The following is a 12,566-nucleotide window of genomic DNA, read 5'->3' on the forward strand; positions in this document are numbered from 1 at the left end:
AGAGAGAAGTTGCAAGCAGAAATGACAGAAGAAGAAAAGAGAGAAAAAGAACAGTTTATGCCTCTACTCTATATCCTATTTGCAAGCCAATGAATTATATAGACCTTATCATTATTTTTCTTTTACACCCAATTGCAACTTATTTTATTTTAGTCTTTGCAGTTAGGGACTAGGCTAAAGTTCCACCTTCAAACTGTAACAGTGCCTAACTGTAAGTATCTAGTGTCACTGTTGAGCACTGTTTGCCTGTAACTTGAGCCAGAAAGACAATGAGTGTGGGCATGTATGGAGAGGGGTGGCTAAAGTACTCAGGGTCTGGTGGAGACCCGTATCACGTCCTGAGGTTTCGGTGAGTGATGGAATGATGTGCATACTGACACATTGAGTGCTTGCCTGGGAAATACTGGCTGCACTCTTCCCTTTGGTGAGGTATTATGAAGTATGAGGTTCAGAGGAGAATGCTTTTTCCAGATGTTAAGACGTTAAAGTGTTTCTGCTCAAAGCTGTAGAAAAACAACCTGTTGGGTCCATTTTCCTCTGTTGTTAGAGCAGGCTTTTATTTTTAGTATTTTTACCACTTGTGCTCATTCTTCAGTAATAGGAGAGCTTTATGCTTCCTTTGGCAGGATCAGGCAGGCTTATATGTGGGTAACTGGAAATACATTTTGTACTGGCACATTGAATAATGAAAAACCCCACAGCATTAAAAAAAAAAAAAAAAGACAAGAAAAAGTAATTAGGTCAGTGCTTTTTGTAGAGCTAAACCCACTGAACCTCTTTTGGTACAATGATCTAGTAATACAAATGTTTCTGTACCCTTCAGGACAAATACTGTCCTGAAGGATAAAAGGTGTCACATTAACATTTTGATTTTTTTTCTCTGTGCATGAGTAGCTAAACTATGTTGATAAATAAGCAGAAACAAAATGAATCTGAATTCTTTGGGTAGAGCTTTGCACCACAAATAAAACAGAAATTCTACACAATGACTGAATTATGGGCTTGCTAGAGATGACTGCAGGTCGTCACTTTGATTTGCAGCTCCATGCTGTAAACAGATCATTGATTATGACCAAGTTTTAAAATAGTTCCCAAAATGTATATCAAGAAATTATATTCTAAACTCCAGGGAATATCCAGAGCATATTCCCCATGCTACAGAGACATCTGACCTGTTTAGCTGTAGAGACATTCTGAAACTGAATGCTTTAGTATAAGCAGCCTGATCTACAGGGTCAATATTCTTAGAAAAATTATAGTCTGCCAGTCAGGGAACCAGGTGGTAGTAGTAGTAGTAGTAGTAGTAGTAGTAGTAGTAGTAGTAGTAGTAGTAGTAGTAGTAGTAATAATAATAAAAACTGTGGAAACACTGTTTTAATATTAATAATATCTAATATATAGACATATTAATAAATAAAGTACCTTGCTAGTGAATGGCAAATACATTAGAAATTAGGTTTTTGTTATTTGTTTGTTTTAAGGCAAATGCTTGTGAACAGGAAACTTTTTTAATTGGTATGAGATTATGAATAGATTATTAAAAATCAGTGAGATTAACAAAATGCCAGGGGTTAGGGCTGGGCTGGCCGCTAGACAAATGGCAGGTGCTCTCTATTAACTCCTCTCCCTTCTCAAAAGGGAAGAGAAATAGAATGGAATGGAATGGAATGGAATGGAATGGAATGGAATGGAATGGAATGGAATAGAATAGAATAGAATAGAATAGAATAGAATAGAATAGAATAGAATAGAATAGAATAGACCAGGTTGGAAAAGAGGTAAGGGAGAGAGACTCACGGACTTGAAAACTAAAAAATCTGTAGTGAAAATAATAACAATAACATGAAATACATACAAATACATACAAGATCAATATTGAATCCACTCCCTTGATGGCAATTATGTCAGTGTCACTGCTGATGCTTGTGGGCAGGTACTAGGGAGGTCCCAGACTGGGCTCAGCAGCAAATCGGAACTGGGTTAAGGAGCTGGATTCTGTAACTACATTAAGGAATGTATGAATTGGGACTGAAGGCAGAATAGACAGAGTCATTGTTGGACACCAGCCATCTAAGAAGAGAGCTTGACCCTTGTGAGCCCTCAGTTTTATACCAAATATGAGATATAAGGAATGGAATCCTTTGTGGGTCAGTTTAAGGTCACCTGAACTGTCTGCTTCTCCCCACAGGTGTGATCTCTTACTTTCTGCACCCCATTCATTGGCAGTAAGTATAAACACTGAGTATTAGCAGACATTGTCTAAAAAATGAATGAACCATTCATTGTATACTAGAATAATTAACATAAATTCTAATGAGCAATTTAAGATAGCCCACAGTTGTGTATTTCTTGTATGGTGCAGAATGGGCTGAGTGATGTTAAATGAAGTGGTGACATGGTAAATGAGATGAAGCAAGAGGCCAAGAGATATATTTGCTTTGATAAGGAAAAAAGACATGTTTGATTTTATTTGAACATTGAGGAGAAATAATAACTATAAAGAAACAAATTATAGGACTAAAGACCAAAGATTTGGAATGATTTATATGACAGTTCACAATACACATAACTAATAATAGCTCTTGAAGGTCTGGGTTTATGTCAACACTGCACTTGTGCTGGAATCTTTGGGATTTTTTCAGTGTTTCTGGGCAGTATGTGTTGTAGACTCTGAAGATCAGGACAGAGTTCCAATGCACTCTGTGAACCAGAGAAATCCCTTTTTTTCTCATGGAATGCTTCTCTATATGAAAGTAGTTTAAACATTCCAGTGAACTGGTTTTGCTTAGGCATATGAAATCCATCAGCAGGTTGTTTTACAAATAAGCAAATTCAGAATCATATGTTTGGTGGTCCACAGACAGCCCAGTGCCTCACAAGTTGGACTTTCATTAAGTCACCTTTCTTAACGTTGGAGATGAGAAGTCCAAATGATTCCTCCTATCTCATTTGCTTTAAGTATCCACTGACTAGCACTCATCAGGAGATAGCTGAGCACAGAGCATACTGTCCTTTTAAAGATATTTTGAAGAACATTCTTGAAAGAGAAGCTTGTCTTGCTGGTGGAAAGTTGCAGTTCTTGGTGACACAGAAAATTGCGTTATACTTTTTCCAAACCAATGATCCCTTTAAATCCTCTGTGAAGCACTGGGGCCTGCTTTTCCTCTCTCATGATGTTCAGTGGTTATTGATGCCAATATTTTCTTCAGGTTGGTACTACAATAAATGGAAGAAAAATAGTTCTCTTGTCACTCTAAAAACTAGTTTTCTCTCTCATCAATAAAAAGGCAGGCCGTAGAGGGAAACAGAAAGTGGTAGTTTAGTCAAAGTGACATGAAAATCGTTTGGAGTGAGGTTTGACCTCTTCTGAACACAGTAGATAACACTCAACTCTCCAAGTCACAGCTTCATAGAAATGTCAGTTATGAGGTAAGCTGACATTTGGGAGTGAGTGGGGAGGGGGCAGGGGCATAACTATGTGTTAACATGGAATCATAGAATAGTTTGGGTTGGAAAGGACCTCCAAAGGTTATCTGATCCAACCTCCCTGAAGTGAGCAGGGACATCCTCCATTAGATGAGGCTGCCCAGAGCCCCGTTGAGCCTGACCATGAATATCTGCAAGGATGGGGCCTCAACTACCTCCCTGTTCCAGTGTTCCACTATTCTCATGGTAAAGAACTTCCTCCTAACGTCCAACCTAAATCTGCTATTCTCTAATTTAAAACCATTGCCCCTCATTCTGTCACTGCAGCCTTTGTAAAACAGTCCCTTTTCAGCCTTCTTGTGGGTCCCCTTCAGGTACTAGAAGGCTGCTATTAGGTGGTGCTGCTTTGTGCTGCCTTGGCTAGCAGCGTGTAAAATTCAGAGCAGTGTATCTTCTGCTGTTGTACTCAGTCTTGATGGAGACTCTTTCTGAGTGATTCTGGTTCCAGCCTGCTTGTAGGCAGAATGAAGACTGAAATTGTTAGATGTTCATATAGACTACCTGTAGGTGCTTCGCTCTGCACCTCTGAACTTTCCAAGTGTACTCATCACAAACCTGTGAAGAAAAGTGTCTCAGGAGGTGTAGGCCACGAAGCTCTCCCTTGCCTGGACAGGTACTCCTCTGGCTGTGGCTTGGTGCATGGATAAACATCCTAGTGGCTTCTAGGTGGTATCTCGCTCTCCACAAGCACTATCACCATATGCACCCAGGTGATGGTATCCTTATTTTTGGAAAGGGACAACATCAGCATGTATATTTTGCTGTCTTGCATGTGTATTCACCAAAGAGTCTGCAGAGTGAATTTAATCTCAGAAAGTGACTGGTTTCCTCTCCATGGAGAGGTTTACAGAGCCAGGCTCCTGAATGGGCTTCTGCTGATCTCTGCCTATCTACTTGATGTCACTGAGCTGTCCCATCTTCCAGCAAAGATGTTTTTCCACAGACAAACCCCATTGTTCACAGCCAGCAGAGCTACTAGCTTCGATCAAGGGGATTCTGACCACAAGAAAGAGACTGACCTAAGGAATTGAATCTCTGGCCACCTGCCAAGGCTGCAATTTCTCCATTCCTCTTCTCATTTTTTGCTGTGTTTGATTTCAATTCTCAGCGATCACACTAGAGGCTTTCCAGTCAGCTGCTCTTTGCAGTGCAGAGAAATAATGAAAACACAGATTTTCCTTTTAAAAATACAAGAAAATAAAAGAGGCTTCCCAAAATGTCATCCCCAAGAAGCCTTTGAGACCATCGCTGGAGGCTTTTGGATAATCCTCAGAACAGCATTTACCCTAATGTGTTTTCTATTAAGTTTCAGCTAAAGGTGGCAAAAATATTGAGATATGCTGGCAGTACAAATACTTTAGAATTACCAAACAATGTAACATTCAACAATGCCCACTTATCATGGGCAAGGGATAGAGAAACCAATAGAGCTATTCTGGAATATGACTGGAATATTTAGTGCTAGAAAATATACACACAGGAACACATCCTGGCAGGTTTTGAAAGTCTCCAGAGAAGGAGACTCCACAACATCGCTGGGCAGCCTGGTTCAGTGCTCCATTGGGATTAGCAATCAGGCTAAAAAGTACTTCTGGATTGTGCTCTTGGACACTGGACCCAAATTTTACAATTTTATTACTTTCCATCTATTTTTTTTCTCATGTGTCCTAAAATAGAGCACTATATGACTTTCACAGATGTGGCGTGATCTTTTATGGCATTTCCAAACCATATTTCTATTATTTGTCATACTCCAAAATGTGTGAAACGCATTACTCATAAAATATTCCCTTCCCCCTTTCAATTTTCAGTGAAATAATGAAAGGCACGCCACAACTTGTGTGCTATAGTCCTACATAATACAGAATATAGAATTAACCAGGTTGGAAAAGACCTTTGAGATCATCAAGTCCAACCCATCGCCCAACACCATCCAGTCAACTAAACCATGGCACCAAGCACCCCATCCAGTCTCTTCTTAAACACCTCCAGTGATGGTGACTCCACCACCTCCCTGGGCAGCACATTCCAATGGCAAATCATTCTTTCTGTGAAGAATTTCTTCCTAACATCCAGCCTAAACTTCCCCTGGCGCAGCTTGAGACTGTGTCCTCTTGTTCTGACACAGGTTGCCTGGGAGAAGAGACCAACCCCCACCTGGCTACAACCTCCCTTCAGATAGTTGTAGACAGCAATAAGGTCTCCCGTGAGCCTCCTCTTCTCCAGGCTAAGCAACCCCAGCGCCCTCAGCCTCTCCTCATAGGGCTTGTGCTCCAAACCCCTCACCAGCTTTGTTGTCCTTCTCTGGACACATTTCAGCAAGTCAACATCTTTCCTAAACTGAGGGGCCCAGAACTGGACACAGGACTCAAGGTGTGGCCTAACCAGTGCTGAATACATGGGCAGATTGACTTCCCTGCTCCTGCTGACCACACTATTTCTGATGCAGGGTTTTCTCTTGCTTCTCCTAACAGGGACCTGAATCTATTTCTTGCTGCCTCTTGGGTCATCTCCCTCTGCTAGGGAGTCTCCTCATTTTTCTACTCTGTGTTCAACAACCGCTTATATCAGGAAGGATAAAACCTCCAAATTCAGCTTGTGTGCCAGAGGAAAGAACTGCAGTTCACAGAAACCCTTTAGTAATTTCAGTATAATGCTGGAGTAGGAATTTTACAATTAAAGATTCCGTATTTTCTTATTTGATGTTCCATGCTGGGCTGGGAGGACTTTTGTTTTTGTACTGGTTCCATGATACCACACTGGGGGAAAAATTGTTGCACAACTGGTAAGGTTTTATTCTAATAACTTTGTCATATTGATATTTCTTTGATTCATGGAATAAATATTTACATGTACCCTTTTCCTGGGTAACTTTCATATCAGCATTTTCCTCATTAAATTGTTGCAGCATTTAGATTAAACGCTCTGGCAAAAGAAATGAATTCTGTCCCAGGGCTGTGGGTTAGTGTTTGGCAATCCTTAATACATAACAAATTTTATCAGGATTCTGTCATTCGTCCTGTGAACTAGTACGTGGAGGGTGGAATGAAGCAAAACTTTTATCATAGCAGAAGCTCATAGGAATCTGATACCTTAAGAGCAAGTGCTTTTGTTCCATCTGTGATGTTCACAATTGTCCTTTTCACCAAACCTTTGGGACACAGCCAGGGAGACCTTCCTGATGCCTATACTCTTGTGCTTCATGGACACAACTGTTTTCTCTCAGAGGAATTAAAATGATACAGAAATTTATTTCATTCCAGGTTCAGCAAATGATATTTTGAAGTCATGCAGGATATTAAATTTCTTCCTGGCTGACGCATAGGTATTCCTGGACAGCATGCAGCTAGCTCCTGGTGACGCACACTGAGTTGTCTCCTGTACAAGTGTTCCTTGTCTTCTACTGGGACATTATTCCTCTTCCTTTTCTTGCTGAAGAGAATGCTTTTAGCAGACTGAGCTGCAGCACCTGCTTCTTCTTTCTTTTGCAAGTTTTACATGACAATTCTTTCTTGTGGCCTAGATTAACTTGTTTTGCCAACAGAAGTTTGACATTAAAAAACCCCAGTCTCCTGTTTTCCAAGCCTTTTCTGATAGGGATGCTCAGTGCTGAAAGTACTGAAAGCCATCTTCAGAAACTGGAGAGATTTACAAGACTTAAGAATACAAGATGATAAAAGGGGAACATTCCTCCCTTTCTATTCATTGGTATGCACATGTATAATGATCACCAATAACCACTGCCATTGGTAAAGTACATGAATTAATAACAGGAAAAGGTCAATATATTATTGCTGCATATTAATGAAAGACTGAGAATATGATGAAATCACAAATTTAAAGATAACTTCTGTATATTATAGTTTTGTCCTCTTCTTTTAATTAGAGCCTTGGTTTATTAGCCTATTTCTAAAACTGTTATTAAAATGTTGCAGTGAAGTGATATATTGTTCTGCATAATATTGAATTTTAGGACTTGCAGCCTAGCCATGCAGAAATCTCTGCTGATTCTGCAGAATTTCTGCAGAGAAAGTCATCACCTCCTCTGGTTCTCTCTGCCATGGACTTAGAGTAGGCTCAGCTCCAAGCCATAGAGAGAGAAAGCTTTGAGGCAGGCTTAACTAAGGAAGATAAAAAGGAGAAAGCTTACAAAGCAGATTTTAATTTGATGATTATTATTAGGAGGGCATAAAAATTTCTCCCCTATTTGGACAATTTTGTGGAGAGCAAGATTGGAATGCTTATGGTTATAAATACTGAACATTTTGGGGAAAAAAAAGATAGCAGAAAACTGTGATGTAAACTCTACATTAAAAAAAAAAAAGAGAATTCTAGGAAGACTACATAGATGTACACAAATGCAGTTGCAACCATATGGGTTATAAGAACAACAATACAGCAGAAAAAGTGCCCAAGAGGTAAAGTGGACTTCACTCCATCAGGACAGATTTCTACATCTATCTCTATCCATCTTTTAAATTATCTTTTTACTTGCAACTCTTCATGACATCATCTGACATCAGATTATGCTCACTTATTTAGATGTATATAATTTCTAATGAAGGTTATATATCTCTGCTCCCTGTCCATATATAGCTGAATATTGATATATATCATGCATATTTATCATAGTGTGTGTATATATATATATCATATATCAGAGTTACAAACATTCACACACACATGTTCATAAATAACATTGTAATCCTAAAAGCAGAAGTGCACAGCTTTATTTCTAATTTCTCAGAATCATGAAATTTAGTTAAAGTTGGAAGAGGCCTCCATGATCACTGACTCCAACCATCAACCCAACACCACCACAGCCATTAAACCGTGTCCTCAAGTACCACATTCAGGCAGTTAGCCTATAAGAAATAACATATTATACTTTCTTGCCTTTTTGTTTTTGTTTTCTCTTGCTATATTTTTCAGTCTAAAATAAAGAAACCCACTCTGCTCAATGGCACAACTTCTAGATGCCTCAAAAGGAATGCAGCAAAAATAAATGTTTAAGCTGAGTGCACTCTAGTCTGTTTAAAATAATTCATGGCTGCCTTACAGAGGGATTAGTAATTATTGATCAATCTCTTTTAAACCTTCTTTTTTTTTTTTTAAGTGTTGAAGTTCTGTAACAGGCTGTTTTTGTAGAGGGCTTTGTGAACTTCACTTATTTAATGCAAAGCTAATGAGGCTGCTGACCTTGATGACAGGAAGGTCACAAACCTCACAAAGGGAGTATAGGACATTGAAAGGTGTTTGTTTCCTGCCATTTTATTAAAATGCCTTTTAAAAGTTTAATTACTGGTACAAACAGCAGAGATCAGAGCAAGGAGTCAGAAGAAGCCACATTCTGTGGCTGTTTGTGGGATAATGAGTATTTCATGGGAGAGCTGTAGTGTTTTCATGAAATATAATTTCACTTCTCCTTTGAGTATCCAGTGTTTTATCTTGGGATGAGTCATTGGACTTGTTAGAAATCCCACCTTGGTAAAGAAACAGAAAATTCCCATCCATGCCTGCCATAATCTAAATCAAACACTGTATTCAAACCAGGTTATGTTTAACAGTTGGACATCAGATACTGTATTCATATAGACTGTCTTTGGTTTAAATAAATAAATATTTGGCTATGCATCTTTGAGTATGGTGCAGTGTTTGTCTTGGCGATGTAAATTTGCTAATATTTCTTCTTATCTGTCTCTTTTGCAGCAACAAAGGGACCAGGCAATACTTCTTGTCTTTTTCAGCCCATGTGAAATATATTCCAGCATGGGTTTTATTGCTTTTTGATGTTATATTATGCTTTTGAATAGAAATTGCAAAACTCCCCAGTGATACTCATTTGTCCTAGCATTTACCTCTTCAGAGATCTTTCAAATTGTGTCCCCCTTACTGAGACAACCAGTCAGGGTAACAAGGAAATCTGCCTGTTCTGGTTATAAATACAAAATCAGTGAGAATTGTGCATAGTATCACAGTATCACAGTATCACAGCAACTAAGGTTGGAAGAGACCCCAAGGATCATCAAGTCCAACCTGTTCCAACAGACCTCACAACTAGACCATGGCACCAAGCGCCATGTCCAATCTCCCCTTGAACACAGTGTTTCAGTTCATAAAGAAGACTGAATATTCTCAACATGACTGTAACCACTTATCTCCTGTATTTTATCTAATTATGCTAAAATTAAAGATTCTTTAGTCATCATCACAATTATATTTAATTTCAATACAAAAGTTACAGAATAAGCACTTTCTGGACACTGTTCTGAAGATTTTACAGGAGGGTGCAGGCTTCCTGCTCATTACTGGCATCCTCTGAAGCACTTCACATTCTTCTTTGGAAAAGTGCCATCTCTGCTCATCAGTCCTAACCAATGTCCCCCACCCTGCTATTCCTCTTCAATTCTGTAATCCCTGTTGGCATGAAGCCTGCAAGAAACTGATTTTAAACACTGAAGTCTAGAGCTATCTAGCGCCCTAGGTGTACAGGAAGAGCAGAATGAATGTGTACTAGCAATACGCCAGTGGCTCTCTTACAAAATTCACAGGCAATCCTTTTCTCCTTTTGATACTGAGAATGGAGAGTGTCCTGCATAATTATTCTGCTTTTAACTCTGGTTTTGCCTGTCCCTGTGGGTTGTGCATCATATTTATCCGGGCGATGATCAGTTCACCCTGACTGACATGGTTTCTAACTCCTGTGTGGCTGCTTGATGTGCCTGTGAGTTGCTTTAACAGCTGCCACAGTTGATTTCATGTTTCTGTCCACAGTGTGCTGTCAGAAGCAATGGACAGCCTTCAACCAGGCTGAGGAGGCTTGTTCTGCTGTTATTTCATAGAATCATGAAATTGTTTTAGTTGGAAAAGACTTCCAAGATGAGTCCAACCATCATATATACTACAGATACACCATTTCTCCTAGAGAATAGAGTATCATACAAAAATAAAGCTGTTTGCCAAGTGTTTGTCTAGTTCAACTGGCTGCCCCAAGATAGTATCAGCTGTAGTTGTAGTTTGTCTCTTTTTCAAAGATATCCAGGCATTAATATTCGACAATAACCTTGGGCAATCCACACAGTGCTTCACTTTCCCTGACATTAACAAATTTTCCCTAATGTCTACCCTGAATCTTTCTCACTGCCATTTAAGATCACCACAGTGAGTTAGCCTTGCTGAGTAGAATTCCCAACAAAAATAGTATCTATTTCCCACAGGAAATGTTGCATATGAAAGTTTAATGCATTTCGCAAGCCTGCCTGTTCATTCTGCATTTCTAAAGCACATTAAAGTGTGTGGAAAGTCAAGAGAAGTTTCATTTCTGCAACATGAGGAAAAACAACTTTACTATATGGGTTATGGAGAACTGGACTGAGTTGCCCAGAGAGGTTGTGGAGTCTCCTTTTCTAGAGACTTTCAAGACTCATCTGGATGCATTCTGATGTGACCTCCCCCAGGGATCCTGCGTTGGCAGGGGGGTTTGGACTCAATGATCTCTGGAGGTCTCTTCCAGCCTCTGCCATTCTACAGTTCTAGGATTGAGTGATAGAAGGGCTCTGCTTCTGTATCTGTATCTTTAAAGTATAATAGCATCTACTATGAGGTCTTATGTGCCTGGTAATGAAGGTCTTATGTTCCTGGGATGAATCAGGAATTCCAAAATCTTCTTGCACCTGTCAGGCTGGGTAGTACCTTGCAAAAGGGGAGACAAGGCGGGGCTATATCACCATTGTGACTAAGGGAATTGGGAAAGATACCCACACATTATACACCCTCTATTGAAAAATTGCCCAGGGACTGACACCAAAACCACAGAATGTTCTTTTTCAGAGATGAAAACCAGGATTTACTTGGTTGTAGTAGAGTTGGTCAAGCTGCTTGTCAAAAATTTCCTATAAATTCTTTGCTAGGAAAGGATCTGGAAAAACAAGCTGATCAACAAGACAGTGGTGTGATGTTAACACAGATACAGCAACTGACTGATAACTAAATGATAACTTCTATTAGCTTCTAGTCAACATAATGGCTCACATAGTTGATTTTCTTTTGGACTTGTGAGCATAACTATAATTACAAGGGGAAAATTATAACATATATAAGGGTTATATATAATAATTTAAAAGCAGATTTTTGTTTTGTTTCTTATCTCATATCCAAATACAATCATGAAGCCAAGTGAGCATAATGTATTTGGAGACAAAATGCCAGAATGGTTATATATGTCACATATTCATTTCAATAGCAGATAATGCACATAGCTGATCTAAAAATATGTTTGCATGGTACACAGAATTTTACCTCTACTTGACAAACTTATATTGCTGCCTAGATTGCAAAGCAAAACATTACAGATAGGCACCAGGCTGTGAGCTTTTATTGTCTGACTGTGTCTGATGGTTGAATTGCCAAAACTAGCAGCAGGACTAGAATAAATTATGAACAGATGAAGAACTCTCTCATCCTTGTGTGATAACCTGGAGTTCCCTTAGCTATAAATAAGGATCCCAAAGTTTGCAAATGAGAAGCACAAACCTTATGTGAACAAATGGTTGGAAGCTTTTAGACAAATCAAACATCAGATATCTAATCTAAACACAATGGAAATCTTTTATGTTAAGTATCCAAGGTACACATATAACATGTATTACAGTTTGAACTTGGTGTACACTTTTGTCTATGCTTTTATATAACCTTAGAGTTTTTAATCTATTTCTTGTAACCAAATTTAACAGAAATACTCTGAGATATACTACGAGATATTTTCTGTAGTGGCATGGAATTTGCCAGTACCTCCATTTTGGTTTATTTTACATATAGGAACATTGTCCATGGCATTGGGTATCAGGAAATTTTTGTTACCAGTTCTAATAGTTCTGGAAATACCAATATTTATTGCAACAACTACAGTCCAAATGAGTGTGAATTTTTTTCTTCTTTTCCAAAGTAATTATTCTAAATGATCACTTTAATCACTTTTTGAACTTCAGTTTCTAAATGAACTGCTGGCCTCTGATAAGAACATGAGAATGTGTAGCTGTTGTAGAGGCTGCAATTTTATTAGTTTAGAATTGGAAGAGGTA

This window comes from Dryobates pubescens, chromosome 3 (genome assembly GCF_014839835.1).
Source record: "Dryobates pubescens isolate bDryPub1 chromosome 3, bDryPub1.pri, whole genome shotgun sequence".
NCBI lineage: Eukaryota > Metazoa > Chordata > Aves > Piciformes > Picidae > Dryobates > Dryobates pubescens.